Here is a 17839-nt window from a genome sequence, read left to right as displayed (position 1 = left end):
TCCCTGCATTATTTTGCCCCTACCACATCCTCATTAAAAACATTTCCTTGGGCAAATTCCAGAAGTTTGTTTGCTTATTTTGCTATCCACCACCCTCTTTTGAGTGGTATGAGCCTTAATTTTATCTTTCCCACAAACTAGAAATTGGTTATCTGAAAAACTGTCAGCGATATGTTGTTTGCAAAGAAGGACTGTGTAAGCTGAAGCAATGTATAAACTGAAATTGTGAGGATGAAGTCACGACTGTCAGAGCCAGTTAATGGAGAAGAACTAGGACTGGAAGGAACATGGAGAGTGGCTCAAAAGGGAGTCCAGTGAGCTCCATTAGGGATGGAAGTACCTCCTGCCAGTCAGTGGTGACCTGCATCTGTAAATTGATATCCAGAATGCACTTGCTCCTCGTTCTGAATGCCATGGCATTCCCTCCTAGCCTTAAACACTGTTTTACAAGCCAACTATGTTCTATGACTAGCACACGTAATTTAATCTATATGAACTTTAAAAATTCAGAGCAATGTTTTATGGTGAGTTCCAATAGCAAAGAATGGGGGGAGGGGAATGACAATACATTTTATAGACTTGTTTATATAATATTTGTAGCAGAACTGGATGGAGGACTTGGACACATTCTTCTGAAGTTGTACAATGTATTAGCACAAGGGTAACACATAATGTGTATTTAACACATTATGCATAATGTGAAATGGTATTTGTGTTCCAGTATCCTATTATATCATATCTGCTGTTAGATACTTTGCATCATTAGCTATTCCTAGTTTTTATTTTTAAGTCTCCACTTCCTGACTGCTTGATGCATGCATGCCAAGTCATCTCACTCATGTCCAACTCTTTGTGACCCTTTGGACCATAACCTGCCAGGTTCCTCTGTCCATGGGATTCTCCAGGCAAGAATGCTGGAGTGAGTGGCCATGCCCTTCTCCAGGGGATCTTCCTGAACCAGGGATCAAACACACATCTCTTATGTCTCTTGCATTGGTAAGCAGATTCTTTACCTCTAGGGCCACCTGGGAAGCCGTGGGGCTTCTTTATATCAGCATCTAAATAATGTCACATCTTTTCCCTCCTAAGATCAACAGTAGTTACTAGAGTGTTTTTCTTTGCAATTACCCCTGACGTCTATCTTAGCTCCCTAAACCCATTTACAGCAAAACTTTTGAAAATGTTTTACTTACACTCATTTCATAATTATTTCTCCAACCTCCCATTTGTGTCTTTTCCCATTGCAACTCAGATTTCCTTCCAACACTGAACAGTTGGCCCTCTATATCCATGGGTTCCATATCTGCGAATTCAACCAACCATGGCTGAAATACATATGGAACAAATTTACAGAGTTCCAAAATGGAAACTTTGAATTTGCCACATGGTGGCAAAATTTACATAGCATTGACGTTACATTCACAGTTTACATAACATTCCCATCGAGTTAGGTGTTATAAATGCAGGCATATCTCATTTTATTGTGATTCACTTTATTTCATTCCATAGATACTGTGTTTTTCACAAATTGAAGATTTAAGCACCGCTGTCTCAAATAAATTAGTGTCATTTTCCCATCAGCACTTGCTCACCTCATGCTAAGTCACATTTTGGTAATTCTTACAATATTTCAAGCTTTTCATCATTATCGTATTTGTTCTGGTGATCTGTGATCAGTGATCTTTGATAGTACTATTGCAAAAAGATTATAACTCACTGAAGACCGATGATGACTAACATTTTTTAGCAATAAAGTGTTTTTAATTAAGGTTGAACCTCGTTTTTTTTATTTTTGGACAAAATACTGTTGTGCACTTAATAAACTGCAGTGTAGTGAAAACATAATTTTTTATTGGGGTATAGTTGCTTCACAATTCTGTGTTTCTGCTGCACAACGAAGGGCATCAGCTATATGCATACGTATATCTGTCCCCATGTCTCCTTCCCTCGCATCCCGTCCCACTCCTCTAGGTCAATCACAGAGCCCCAAGCTGAGCCAGCTGAGCTGGTTCGCAGGGAACCCAGCTCTGTACTCTGTGGTGTAAACATAACTTTTATACGCGCTGAAAAACCCCCAAATTTCAGTGACTCTTTTTATTGTGATATTTGCTGGATTATAGTGGTCTGTAAGTGAACCTGCAGTGTCTCTACAGTGTGCCTGAAATCTAGGGGTGATTTAAAGTGTGCAGGAGGATATGTGTAGGTTATATGCAAATACTATGTCATTTTATATAAGGACTTGAGCGTCCTCAAATTTTATCTGTGGGGAGTCCTGGAACCAATCCACCATGCATCCTAAGGGACAATGTAATGACTTTTGCCATCATCCAGAGTGTCCTCAGAAATACTGCAGCAATCCTGTTTCTTGACCTCTCTCCTGCACACATCCATATTCAATGTCTTATTTAAAATAAAAATTCTTTATTTTTTTGGCTGTGCAAGGTCTTATTTGTGGCACACAGGGTCTTTTTAGTTGAGACATGCAAATACGTAGTTGCAGCATGTGGGATCTAGACCCTGATGAGGGATCAAACCCAGGCCCCCTGCATTGGAAGCAAGGAGTCTCAGCCCCTGGACCACCAGCAAAGTCCTTCTTTCCTGATTAAATGTCTTCTGGTATTTCTTATTATATCACACTCTCCTGGTTTTTATCAATTCTTTTATTCTTCTCCTTACACTAATTTCTGTTTCCTCATGTAGGTTATTATAACTGTCTTCAGTCTTCATGAGTACAATAATAATCTCCTTTAATAGGCCCTTTTAAGTTTGGCAAGAACATTCATTCTAAGTGTAAATATAGGTATGTATTTATTTTATAGAAAGCATTTTGTTGAAAAGTCTGAATCAAATAGTATTAGGAATAGTTTCTTTATTGCATAATTACATTGATTAAGTAATTTTAATCAATTTTTAAATAACTCAAGAGCTGAATTCAGAAAAATAGTTTAAGTCTTTCAAAAACCAGACTGGTATTACATGTCCATTACCAAATAATTGGTTCACAATATAGTAAACATATAGATTTTGATTTCTGCTTATATCATGTCAAACATAATCATGTAACATTAAACATGCTACATATGTTAAACATAGTATCTGATTAATAGCTGTAGGTATCTGATGAATATACATTTCAAACCTGAACATTTATTATTATGCTATTTTGATAGACATAATATTTTATAAGCAAGGAGGCAGTGGAAAAACACTTAAAAAACTATGTGATAGAGCAAAGTTAAAATAAAGTTAGCTTACTTCTATGAATCTTTCTAGGTATAAATACTGTAATGCCTTAAGTTGCCAGGTGAATTATCACCATGGCAGAGAATCACAGTCCAAGAAATTAATAGAAAGTTTCCATGTCTCTTGGGCTTCCCCCGTGGCACTAGAGGGAAGGAACACTCCTTCTAATGCAAGAGATGTAAGAGGCTTGGGTTTGATCCCTGGGTTGGGAAGATCCCCTGGAGACAGAAATGGCAACCCACTCCAATGTTCTTGCTTGGAGAATACTGTGGGCAGAGGAGCTTGACCGGCTACAGTCTATAGGGTCGCAAAGATGCGTACAAGACCAAAGCAAGTTAGCATACAGGCATGCATTCTATGTCTCTCAAATTAAACCAATGATGATCCCCAGTTTTTCTTTGTGCTTTTAAAAGAAGTATCTCTTTTCTAATCAGAAATAACATTATGACAAAGCTAGATATTTAGGAGAAAGTGTTAAAAAAAAACTAAAATAATTATTTATTTTAGTAATATTTTGAAAGTGTAATAAAAATGAGAATATTATTGGTAGGCTGTACATAACAAAGCAGATAGCTCTGAATAAGGTCCTAGAGGAGTCTTGTCCATGAAGGGACCAGACAATCCATGTCTTCCTGAGTCCCTGGTAACAAGTATACCAATCTCAGACCCCACAGCCATCTAGGACATCCTCAAAACTGGTTCAAATACTGCATGACTGTTTCCAAATTAATTCCATCAGATGGGAAGGTCTTTACCTGCCATATTTTTGTCTTGTGCTTAGTCATGTCCAACTCTTTGTGACACCATGGGCTCTAGCCCCCCGCAGGCTCCTCTGTCCATGGGATTCTCCACGCAAGATTCCTGGAGTGGGTTGCCATTTCCTTCTCCAGGGAATCTTTCCCACCCAGGACCCATGCCTCCTGCCTCTTCTGTATTGCAGGTGATTCTTTACCACTGAGCCACCGGGGAAGCCCTTACCTGCTATAACCAATCTAGAAAGACTGGAAGCAGTATTTACATCTTCAAATGCACAGATAGCAACTCGAGTCTACCTGGATCATGGAATTAATTGCCAAGGGAAACATATAAAACTCCAGTAACTGACCTCAAAGAAATGGAGATCTATAATTTGCCTGAAAAAGAATAAAAAAAAATCACTTAAAGAAGCTCAATGAAAGGCAAGAGAATGCAGGTAGGCGACTAAACAAAATCAGGAAAGCAATGATTGAACAATGTATGCACTTTAATAAAGAAGGAGAAACCATAAAAGAGAGCCATGTAGAAATACTGCAGCTGAAGAATACAATGACACAACTGAAAAATTCAATGGAGGATTTCAACAAAAATCCTTGATCATGCAGAAGAACCAGTGAACTCAAGGACAGATAATTTGAAATTAACCAATGAGAAGAACAAAAAGAAAAAAAAAATGAAGAAAGGCTCCAAAAATATTAGACACACAAATGAGCATATGCATAAAGAGAGTTCCAGAATGAGAAGAGAGACAGAAAGGGGTAGAAAGCACATTAAAAGAATTAATTGCTGGAAACTTTCCAGGTTTCAGGCCAAGAGATGGGCATCCTGTTTACAGGAAGCTCAAAGGACCCCAAACGAGGTCAATCCTCCCAAAGGAGATTACCATGAAATATGTTATAACCAAAATGTGAAAAATGAGAGACAGAGAGAGAATTTTTAAGGCATGTAGAGAAAAATAGCTCCTCACATACAAGGAAATATCTATGAGCCAAATTGCAGATTTCTTTGCAGAAACCTTGAGAGAAAGGAGACAATGGGATGATGTATTCAAAATACTGAAAGGACAAAGGAAAAGCCTTTCAACACTACTAGACCTTGCAAAACTGTCCTTCACAGATGAAGGAGTGATAAAGACATTTACAGACAAAAAAGAAAACAAAAAAATTGGTTTTCATCATTGCTAGACCTGCTTTACAAGAAATGCTAAAGGGAATTCTTCAAATTGAAAGGACACTAAGTAAAACATGGAAATATATAAAAGTATAAAATTCAACGGTAAAGGTAAATACATAGTCAAATTCACAATACACTAATACTGTAATGGTGGTATATAAGTGACTTTTATGTACAGTATAACTGTTATAAAATAATATTTAAAAACCATGCTAGAATAATTTGTTAATGAATACATATGTTTAAAAGACGTAAAGACATCAATAGCATAAAATGTAGGTAAAAGAGAAAAGCATCAAGTTTTTCTGTGTGAGTGAAGGCAAGTTGTTTTCAGCTTAAAATAGACTAGTTTATCTATAGGATGTTTACTGTAAGCCTCACTCTAAGCCTCACTCTCACTTACAAAGAAAAACTCTATACTAGGTACACAAAAGATAAAGTAATTAAACAAAACTACCACAAAAAGTAAATGACAAAGGAAGGCCATGAGAGGAAGAAAGAAATAAACACTCCCCCCCAAAAATCACTCAGAAACAACAAAATGATAATAGTAAATCTTTACATATCAAAAGTTACTTTAATTGTTAATGGACTACTATCTGCAATAAAAAATGCAGAGTAAATAAATGGATTATAAAAAACAACAAGGTCCAGTAATATGCTTCCCACAAGAGCCTCATTTTAGCTTTAAGGACACACATAGGCTGAGAATAGCAGAGATAGAAAAAGATACTCTTTTAATGAAATCAAAAGAGAACAGGAGGTGCTATACTCACATCAGATAAAGTAAACTTTCAATCAAAATCAGTCACCAGGGACAATTCAGTCCACAATATAGAGATATTGAATATAGAATATTGGTCAATTCACCAATTTACAATTCACCAAGGGTTAATATATTTATATATGTAGCCAACATTGGACAATTTTAATATTTCAAGCAAGAATTAGTAGAGATGAAGGGAGAAACAGACAGAAGTACAACAGTAGGGAACTTTAATAGCTCACTCTGAACACCAGATAGATCATCCAGACATAAAATCAATCGGAAAACAGCCGACTTGAATAATTGTATGGAGCAAACTGACATAAAAGACATACGAAGATATTCTACTCAATAGTGCCAGCATGTACATTTTTAAGGGCACATGAAATATTCCTCAGGATCATATTTTGGACTACAGCAAAAGACTTAACAAATTTAAGAAGATTGAAAGTATATCAGGTGTCTTTTCTGATCACACGGTAGGAACCTAGAAATGAGTAACAGGAGGAAAATGGAAAAATTCATTAATGTTTCATGAAGGAAGTTCAATTATACGTAAAATTGATCTATATTGATAGAAATCAGAGAGTGTTGCTTCCGGATTGGTGATACTGACTGGAAAGAGAGAGTTGGCGTATACTCGGATTGACAGAAATGTCCTGTGACTTGACTTGCCTTCAGGTCACCTGGGGAAACATGTATGTTGTTAAACTGAGGCATATTATAGATGTTAAGAGTTTATTTGCGCAAATATCAATGGAACTGGGCAGTGTCTCATCTAGCAGAAAGAAGGGAGCTCCGAGGACCTGTACAAAATGAAAGACCTTCACAGGCAGAAAGGAGTAAGAATGAGGGATTTATACTAGCGGTTTGTTCCTGCAGAGTCACCTTCCTTTAGGCCATGACAAGGGGCCCAGGTGGAGCAGCAGTAACGCATCCGCTTGCTAATGAAGGAGACACGAGAGATATGGGTTCCATCCCGGTGTTGGGAAGACCCCCAAAGGGAGGAAACGGCAACCCACTCCAATATTCTTGCCTGACAAATCCCATGGACAGTGGAGCCTGGCAGGCTGCAGTCCATGGGGTCGCTAAGAGTTGGACGTGATTGAGCATGCATGCACAAGGGGCTGTCAGGCAGATAACGTAATAGGTGCTTATCAGATGATTCCTGATGGACTGCTTTAACATTCCATGGCTGGAAGAGCCAAAACTGTGATTAAATCTCAGTTTAGTGTGTTGGACTTAGTGTAAGTGACTCCATTTTGAACCGCTGTCTTATTTTTCACAATGTCAAAGCTCATTAGCCTAACACAACTCTTAAATGATACATTAGATGAGATGGATCTCATTGATATCTTCAGAACATTCCATCCAAATGCAGAAGAATACACCTTCTCAAGTGCACATGGAACATTCTCCAGGATAGACCACATATTGGGTCACAAATCAAACCTCAGTAAATTTAAGAAAATTGTATCAAGCATCTTTTCTGACCACAATGCTATGAGACTAAATATCAATTATAACAACAACAACAAAAAAAAAAAACCTGTAAAAAACACAAACACATGGAGACTAAACAGTACCTTTCTAAATAACCAACAGGTTACTAAAGAAATCAAAAGGGAAATCAAAAAATTTCAGAAACAAATGACAATGAAAACACAACCCAAAACCTATGGGATTCAGCAAAAGCAGTTCTAAGAGGGAAGTTTATAGCAGTACGGTTCTACCTCAAGAAACATGAAAAACATCAAGTATACAACCTAACTTCACACCTAATACAACTGGAAAAAGAAGAACAAAATCCCCCAAATTAGCAGAAGGAAAGACATCATAAAGATCAGAGCAGAAATACATAAAAGAAACAACAGAAAAGATTAATAAAACTAAAAGTTGAGTCTTTGAGAAGATAAACAAAATTGACAAACCTTTAGCCAGACTCATCAAGAAAAAAAGAGAGAAGAATCAAATCAACAAACTTAGAAATGAAAAAAAGAGAAGTTTCAACAGACAATGCAGAAATACAGAGGATTATAAGAGACTATTACGAACAACTATATGGTAATAAAATGGATAACCTGGAAGAAATGGATAGATTCTTAGAAAAGCTCAATCTTCCAAGACTGACCCAGGAAGAAACAGAAATTATGAGCAACCCAATTACAAGCACTGAAATTGAAGCTGTTATTAATTTTATAAAAATGAAGTCTCTATGTATTTTCATTTTCAATTTAGACCATGTATTTCCTTTCTCAATATCGCTTTCAGTCTGAATTTTTCCAAGCTAACTCTTGTCAGTTAGTACCTTCATGCCCTGTGTTCCTGTGTAAGTGCACACAGGTAAATAATGGAAATTAAACAAAACTTTCCATTATTAGAAACTGCAACATTTCAGTTCTCAACTACGAAAACTACTTTGCAATCTTCCTTTCCCCTGCAAACCAAGCAGCCACTAATATATTGAACCAAGCGCATTGCCTAATGAATGTTAGCTCTTCTTCCCACTGACAAAAACTAATACAATCTTTACAGCTATAAATGGTAACCAGTAATGACAGGTAGCCAAATACTGCTGAATGCATATTGGAGGCAATCATAAGGGACACTGCCTGCTTGGAATACACATTGGTGACTTCTCAGTAAGCTTCTGAAGTTACATGTCAGCTCACAGGTATCTTTCTTTCAAAAAAAATAGTGGAAGTTAAGTTGTTCTGTACAGCATGCTCTATACTGGATCCAGGTGCAAGAGACCAATCTGGAGAAATATAGATTAACTGAGGCAGAAAAATAAAGACGTGATCAGCCTAGCTTCCGATCCCCAACCTCAAATTGCCCCAAGGGGTCCTTCAGCAGACATGTATTCAGCTGCTGCAGACTCCAGAGTGAATTTTGAGTTCAGTGAAGTGAAAGACACGTAAAGAAGCCCCAGATATTGAACTGAATACAGTGCAAACTTGGAATCGTTACATCTGGGGGAGTCTGTGAAAGCGTCAGGAAAGCAGCAGCATGACCTAGAGAAAAGTCTGTTCCTCATGTTCCTGGGCAGGCATGTTCTGCCCCCCACCTTGCATCACAATCTCACAGAACCATGACAACCCATGTTTGGAAACGTCAGTTTGTTCACTTGGCTGTGGCACGTGGCAGAGTATTCTTGAGGGTGATCGTAGAAGATGGGGACCGAGAAGCAACTGTGACCTTGAATAGATCCTGAAAGATGAACATGTTTTTAAGTTTATTCTGGCTCCATGATTATAATCTAAGAGCCTAATCATACTCCCCCACATTGAACATAGATCTCATACATAGAAGTATCAGTGCTGCCGTTGTTTAATCACAGGTTGACTTTTGTCAAAACAATGAAAGATCACCTATCGTTTCTTAAGAAAGACATACTCCCTTCCCCCTCCAGCATAGTCCAACCTGGATGCTCTCATCTGCTCTGGATGTCAACACTCCATATCCAACCTGTTTTTATGATATCTGCCATGTTCCAGAATTTTCATGTTTTATTTTCTTTTTTTTTTTAAACCCTCAGAATTTACCAATCTTCTTTTTTATCCTAATAAGACAGTGTTCTGGAAACTAATCTTAAAATGAATTTAATTATGTGACATGAAAATCTTTAATGACATATTTTGTACTGTTCTAATATTGGTATCTTTTCCCCTGCTGGGATCCCAGAACACCTCTTCTAACCAGCTTCGATTCGTAAATGATAGACGTTGTAGACATCCCTGGGTTGGATGATAAACAATCCATTTTGCTTCTCACTTCACGTTATCATTCAATACTCATCATTCAAATAGCTGTGTTGTCCCAGCCAGTGACCAAGGAAGTTCACTAGGAATCCCGTTATAATTTGGAATTATTTTTAGATGGCCTGTCTATTTTTGGTCTAGTGGTAGATTTCAATAAAATTAATCTTCTCTTTGAAACTTGGAATGTGTTATGTGCCATTTATTATTACAGTCAGGCACTCCAGACAGGGTGAATATGTTGATTAACGACCCTGGTGGAACCCATGTCCTGGGCTTTGCTCCTTACTGCATGTAGCAGAGACGCATCATTCATCAGCAATGACTGCATGGCCTGCCGTATTTTATTTCTTAATTACATTTCAGCTTTTGCAAGCTTAGATTGTAAGTCAAGAGAAATTTGAAATTAGAAAGTTTCAGAGCATAGAAAAAACCATTTTGATTTGTATACAGATTCCATCTGGCCATCTTCTGAAGCAATAAAACACCTTAAAACTCAAGAGACCCAAAGTCTCTATCTCTTGATTTTTCTGTTCCCTGAAAATACTAGTAGTCACAATGTAAAATGTCTTCACTTATAATTAAACCACTAATTTTTCTATGCTTGCTTTCTGGAGTCAATTAATTTGAATAGTAAGCTTAACAAAAAGACAGTATTAAACTTAAGCCATTGTACTATATGTAAGTCACTGTTATTAACCACTGAACTAATTTTCCTTGCAAAGCTATTGAGTATGTGCATCACTTCAAATGTTAATTTAGGTTAACTGTTTAAGCAAGTACTGCTTTTGGGGCTCCATCTGCAGTTGGATAGATATAGTCCAGTTACTTTAATTAAAAATATTCAATTAACTCAAACTCAGTTGCCTGTGAGTCCAGACAACATTAAACTTCTGATTAATAATTGCAAAGTAAATAAATATTAAATGAAGAATGATTGATTTTTTCCCCCTTGAAGCCTGAAGTCAATACAGTTACTCTACATTTTTTCAAGTAATTAGTCAGTAAAGAAACTACCAAATTTGTTAAGAGACTCATTTCAGAATTAAAAGACAAATTTGGAAATGCCAGGAGGGGAAAATTTGAAAATTTTGCTTTCAAATATTGTTAAACAAGAATGAAATGTTTTGTTAAAATATACTTATATTCCATTTCTAAAAACTTCAAGTCTGAGAATTTGTATGCATATCAAAGAAATCAATATTTATGAAAGTAAAGAATATTAATTGACAAGATTTTGTGTGCATGTTTATGACATAGTGAAAATATATGATCATAGAAAAATTAAATGATGCAGAACAGAAAATATGAGAAAGGTCCTGGTTAGGGTGAAGTCATAGTAAGACGAATACTTTTGAGAACTTTCAGACACTACCAATTTTTTCAGCATTTCTGCATATTCATTCATTTTTACCTTCCAATTTATAGAACATTTTATCATGACTGAGGAATTTATAATTCCCCATGAACTTCTCTTGCATCTTTGTTTTGGTTGGAGAATTTTCATACTGCTGAGATCTAAGATCACCTAACACCTGTGATCAGAATGCTTTATAGTTGATCCATGACTTCGTCCTGCTTTGAAACATTATAAGTATTTGGAAAGTGTGTTCTCTAAAATAAGTTTAAATTAAAATAAATGTACTTGTATATATTTTATTTTTATTGATATTAAGTCCTGGTACAAGCAGTTGTGATTTTTTTTAAGAAGATAGGAATTGGAAGGCTTGAGGAAGCTATCATTGCTTAACTTAATTTTTTAAGCTGAATAAGTTGTAATGGCAGAGGCATCTCTGATATATGCAAAAGAGCATAGAATGATGATTTAATTGACTCTCTCTGCTTGTCCATTCACACATTTACTTAACACTAGGTTATAGCATTGTGTGTGTGTTATGTCACTTCAGTCGTGCCTGACTCTTTGCGGCCCCATGCACTAGCCCGTCAGGCTCCTCTGTCTATGGAATTCTCCAGGCAAGAATACTGGAGTGGGTTGCCATGCCCTTCTTGAGGGGATCTTCCCAACCCAGGGGTCAAACCTGTGTCTTTTTCCTCTCCTGCGTTGGCAGGCACGTTCTTGACCTCTAGCACCACAGCAGTACTTAACCTCATTTGTGACAACTGAAAATACCTCTAGGCACTGGACATTTTCAAATGTCTTCTGACGTGTGCACATGTGTGTGTGTGTGTGTGTGTGTGTGTGAGACAAGCATCCTGTCATTGACCAAACACTGCTCACGCTTTTGAGCTCATTTTCAACTAGACCTGGTTTCTGTGTTCACTTGTGCACTTCCTCCATTCTGTTCAGCCTTGAATTCTGATCAGTTCCTCATCCCCATGATCCCCAGATCTGCCTTCACTAGGAGTCCTGTTAGGTCAGGATGGTCAGAATCGCTGCCTTACTCCTTTCCGTCTGCTGAGATCCCCATTTTTCCTGGGCTACAATCCCACTTGTTCATGTGTACTCACAGTGGAGCCTGGTCCCCCTGCTGCAGAATTCCATCACAGTGGTCACTGTTCCTATCAAGGCAGTCTTCCCTTGAATAAAATCCTCCTTATAGTCTTTGATCAAGTGCCACTCAATAATCTTTTCTTTCCCATTCTGCTTCTTTGATGAGAACAGCAGCTTTAGTGAGCCTATTTATAAGCACAAGCCCATCGGGTTTTCTATAGTTGTTCATAGTTACAGTTCAATTTCTTCCACAGAGCTCCTTTTTGAACATTTATTATCCTACTAGTACTTTATTCATTAGTATTAAATCTTTTGTTGTTGTTGTTTATTCGCTCATTCATGTCTGACTCTTTGCTGCCCCATAGACTGCAATATGCCAGGCTTCCCTGTCCTTCACCATCTCCCTGAATTTGTTCAGACTCATGCCCATTGAGTCGGTGACACGATCCAACCATCTCATCCTCTGTCGTCCCCTTCATCTCCTGTTTTCACCCTTTCCCAGCATCAGAGTCTTTTCAAAGACCTGAGTCAGCTCTGCACATCAGGTAACCAAAGTATTGGAGTTTCAACTTCAGTGTCCATCAGTCCTTCCAATGAATATTTAGGACTGATCTCCTTTAGGGTGGACTGGTTGGATCTCCTTACTGTCCAAGGCACTCTCAAGAGTCTTCTCCAATACCACAGTTCAAAAGCATCAAATCTTCTGCACTCAGCTTTCTTTATGTTCCAACTGACATCCATATATGACTACTGGAAAAACCATAGCTTTGACTATATGGACCTTTGTTGGCAAAAAAAAAAAAAAAAAAGATCTCTGCTTTTGAATATGTTGTCTAGATTTGTCATAGCTTTTCTTTCAAGGAGCAAGCCTCTTTTAATTTCATGGCTGCAGTCACCATCTGCAGTGATTTTGGAGCCCGAGAAAATGAAGTCTGTCTCTGTTTCCATGGTTTCCCAATCTATTGCCATGAAGTGATGGGACCAGAGGCTATGATCTTCATTTTCTGAATGTTGAGTTTTAAGCCAGCTTTTTCACTCTCCTCTTTCACTTCATCAAGAGGCTCTTTAGTTCCTCTTCACTTTCTGCCATAAGGGTAGTGTCATCTGCATATATGAAGTTATTGGTATTTCTCCTGGCAATCTTGATTCCAGCTTGTGCTTCATCCAGCCCAGCATTTCTCATGATATACTCTGCATAGAAGTTAAATAAGCAGGGTGACAGTATATAGCCTTGACATATTCCTTTCCCAATTTGGAACCACTCCATTGTTCCATCTCCAGTTCTAACTGCTGTTTCTTGATCTACATACTGGTTTCACAGGAGTCAGTCAGGGGGTCTGCTTTCCCATCTCTTGAAGAATTTTCCACAGTTTGTTGTGATCATACAGTCAAAGACTTTGGCATAGTCAATGAAGCAGAAGTAGATTAAATCTTTAGGTACCTAAAAGTAAAGACGTTTATTTTAGTGACATTGTTAGTCGCTTAATCATGTCCTACTCTTGCGACACCATTGATTATATAGCCTGCCAGGCTCCTCTGTCCATGGGACTTTCCTTGCAAGAATACTGGAGTGGGTAGACATTCCACTGGTTCTTGCCAACCCAAGGATCAAACCTGGGTCCCCCACATTGTAAGCAGATTCTTTACCATCTGAGCCACCAGGGATGCCCCTTTTAAACTAAAAGAATAGTAAATGTAAGAAGTAAAATTTTAGGTATGTTTTAGGTACTTTGATCTAATGGAAAGAACACTAGGGGAGGCATTTTTTTCTGTTCTTTTATTCCAGATGTAATGTTTCCTTTTAAATATAATTATACATTCCATGTTCTTTTAGGTTGACTATAGATCTTCACCACATGAAAAGCTTATATAGAATGATTTGTCTTTACAACGACTTTGAAATTTCTCCCTTAACATGTCCTCTGCTTTTGGTAGATCAAGTTAAGCAGGGCTTGTATAATGATCTTTGAATAAAATAATTTAGCTGCAACTCACCAGTTGATATTAGAATCTCAGAACTTTTAAAGCCAGTATGTTATAATCATATAGAGCATCAGACATAATTTTAAAAATACTGCTTGAGAGGATTTTCATTTAACTTTAAAGCTTTATCAGACTTTTGTCACCAGTATCATTTTATGCCCACTTTTGTTGGGGGAAGTACAAGTTATCATAAGAGGGTATTTTCTTTTTTAAGAAAGATGGGTAGAAACCAAGGAACAAGATTTTAAAACATAGATTTAAGACTTATCTGTATATGAGCCCAAATGCCCCAATTGGTCTACATTTTAATAAATGTTGTCTTAGAAAAAATTGGTCTTTCTGCTATCCGAGCATGCTTCTTTGGAATCCTATTTTATACAGAGTTATGGGAATAGCAGTATTTACTGAAGGTTTATACCTAACTGTAATTTTATGGAATTGTATAGTAACCCAAATCAGGTTGTTTTGAATATTTTTAGGCTGTCATGCTTGAATGTTTTAGATTTAGCTTTGAAATGTTTTGAATTCTCCTATGCAATGTTTATATGCTCAAATGTAGAGATTATGTCATTTTGTTAAAAAAAAAAAAACTATATCAGAAAGCCTCTGCTTCATACACATGGGAGAAATAGGCCAGAAATTAATCTTTCACCATAAACATTTAGAAAACTGCAGAGAGGCACAGAAGGTGCTGGGAGACGGGAAGTATACAAGGTGTATGTGGCCTTCATATATACTTTTTGCCTGCAGACAAGTGCTGTGCTGTCCTTCAGGGAACAGGAATCCAAGTAGACAACAGAAATTTCACTCGGCTTCAGGAAAGGAGTAGACTTCAGCAAGTCAGCAGTGGCTAAATTGAAGCCTGGAGGACCTTTGCCTTTCAGGAAAAGCGGGGTCCAGAATTCTTTGCAGGTGACACCACTAAGTGTTTGGCCAACTTAGAATCTTACACTGAAATTCAAGGTGGGTAGGCAGAAGAATTTGGGGAAAGGAAAAATTATAAAGCAACTGTGAGATAAAAAGTTTCCCAAGCTCACAGGGAAGCTTACAGCATTGTTCATATGCTAATAAGCACCTTTTAAAAAAATTTAATTGAAAGATAATTGCTTTACAATGTTGTGTTAATTTCTGAATCAGCCAGAAGTACACGTGTATCCCTTCCCTTCTATCCATCCACCCCTCTAGGTCATTACAGGCCAGTGAACTGAGCTCCTTGGGCTTACAGCAGCTTCCCACGTGGTAGTGTGTTTATATCAATGTTATTCTCTCAGTTTTTCCCCCCACTCCACTCCTTCCCCCTGGGCTTCCCTGGTGGCTCAGAGGGTAAAGAATCTGCCCACAATTTGGGAGACCTAGGTTTGATCCCTGGGTTGGGAAGATCTCCTGGAGAAGGGAACTGCTACCCACTCCAGTATTCTGGCCTGGAGAATCCCGTGGACAGAGGAACCTGGCAGGATACAGTCCATGGGGGGTCACAAAGAGTTGGACACGACTGAGCGATTTTCACTTTCATTTTCACCCTTCCCCCACTGTGTCCAAGAATCCATTCCCTATGTCTGCATCTATTACTGCCCTGAAAATAAGTTTTCTTCAGTACCATTTTTCTAGATTCCATGCTGCTGCTAAGTCGCTTCAGTCGTGTCTGACTCTGTGCGACCCCACAGATGGCAGCCCACCAGGCTCCGCCATTCCTGGAAGTCTCCAGGCAAGAACACTGGAGTGGGTTGCCATTGCCTTCCCCAGTGCATGAAAGTGAAAAGGGAAAGTGAAGTCGTTCAGTCGTGTCCGACTCTTAGCGACCCCATGGACTGCAGCCTACCAGGCTCCTCCGTCCAAGGGATTTTCCAGGCAAGAGTACTGAAGTGGGTTGCCATTGCCTTCTCTGCTAGATTCCATATATATATATATATATATATGTTAATCTACTATGTTTATTTTTCTCTTTCTGATCAGTAGAGAGACCATTTTGATAAAGAGACATTCAGTAGAGCCATTAGTAAGGAGAAACCATAAAAGTAGGGCCAAAATAGGCCAGTCTTGGAGAAGGAAATGGCAACCCACCCCAGAATTCCTGCCTGGAGAACCCCCATGGACAGAGTAGCCTGGAGAGCTACCGTCCATGGGGCCGCAAAGAGCCGGACACGATTGAGTGACTCAGCAGGGCGCAGCTTGCTCTACTAAAAGATCATGAAAACAAGATTTGATAGGATCAAACTAATCTGCAAATGGCTCAGATGCCTCATAAAACAAAACACAATACACGAGAAATACAACAAAACTCACCTTGCAAAAACAGAACCTGTCCAGGATCTAATAAAAATTAATGAAAAGTAAAGCAAATGAGATACATAAACTGGAGAAATATTAGTCATTAAAAATAAAACCTGAAAAAAAAAAGAGAAGATGGATCTTGTAGAAGAATTGAAAAAATATATATGTATATATATAATTATGTTCCATTTTTTTGAGGAAATACAGGAAAATATGAGCATTAAAAAAAGGCTTAAATCAGAGATATAAAAAAGACACAGATGACACTTTAAGAGTTGAGAACTACAATAAATGAAATAAATATATCAGTGGTTGATATTAAGAACAGATTTGACATCAAAGAATAATCTGTAATCGAGAATACATTAAAATAGAAATTTCTTAAAATGAAGCACATCAAGAAAAGAGCCCAGAAAAAAAAAAAGAAAGAAAAGAAAAGGGAAGGAAAAGAAGAAAGACAAAATTTCAGGGAACTGTGGGAAATATTAAGCATTTTAACATGTATAAGTGGAGTCAGAGTAGGGAAGCAGAAAGAAAGAAGGGAAGAAATAATTGCCAAATTTTCAAAGTTGATTAAAACAGTAAGCCTACAGATTCAAGATTCTCAATGAAAACTGAGTAGGAAAAAAGACACATACATTGAAATACATGCAAGCTCTCACTCTGGAATTCTATGCATAGGTAAAACATTCTTCAAATAGTTAGGTGAAATAAACGTTTTAGACCTATAAAACTTGGCATAATTTGTCATTCATGAACCTGCAATCTATTAAATATTTTAAAATTTCTTCAAGCAAATAAAAATTATACCTTATGGAAACTTGAATGTAAGCTGAAGAATGAGAAGTTTGGGGTATAGTAAATATGTGCTATTTCTCAAATTTAGAATTTTTCTTAAATAAGTTGCTAAAGTAATAATAATATAACAATAATAATGATTACTATAGGGTTCCTAGCATACACAGAGGCAAAATTTATGCCAACTATTAACACGAAAACTGAGAATGGAAAATGTATGTACACTGCACATATACTGTTGTGAGCATCTTATGTTGTACATAAAGCAGCATCTTTAAAGGTAGCTTATTAGGCCTTACAAATAGCTGTGAAAGGAAGAGAAGTGAAAAGCAAAGGAGAAAGGGAAAGATATTCCCATTTGAATGCAGAGTTCCAAAGTATAGCAAGGAGAGATAAGAAAGACTTCCTCAGCAATCAATGCAAAGAAATAGAGGAAAACAACAGATTGGGAAAGACTAGAGATTTCTTCTAGAAAATTAGAGATACCAAAGGAACATTTCATGCAAAGATGGGTTTGATAAAGAAGAGAAATGGTATGGACCTGACAGAAGCAGAAGATATTAAGAAGAGGTGGCAAGAATACACAGAAGAACTGTACAAAAAAGATCTTCATGACTCAGATAATCATGATGGTATGAT

Source organism: Muntiacus reevesi, chromosome 10 (assembly GCF_963930625.1).
Source record: "Muntiacus reevesi chromosome 10, mMunRee1.1, whole genome shotgun sequence".
Taxonomy (NCBI): Eukaryota; Metazoa; Chordata; class Mammalia; order Artiodactyla; family Cervidae; genus Muntiacus; species Muntiacus reevesi.
The sequence above is the reverse complement of the archived record's forward strand: the minus strand, read 5'-3'. Positions refer to the sequence as shown.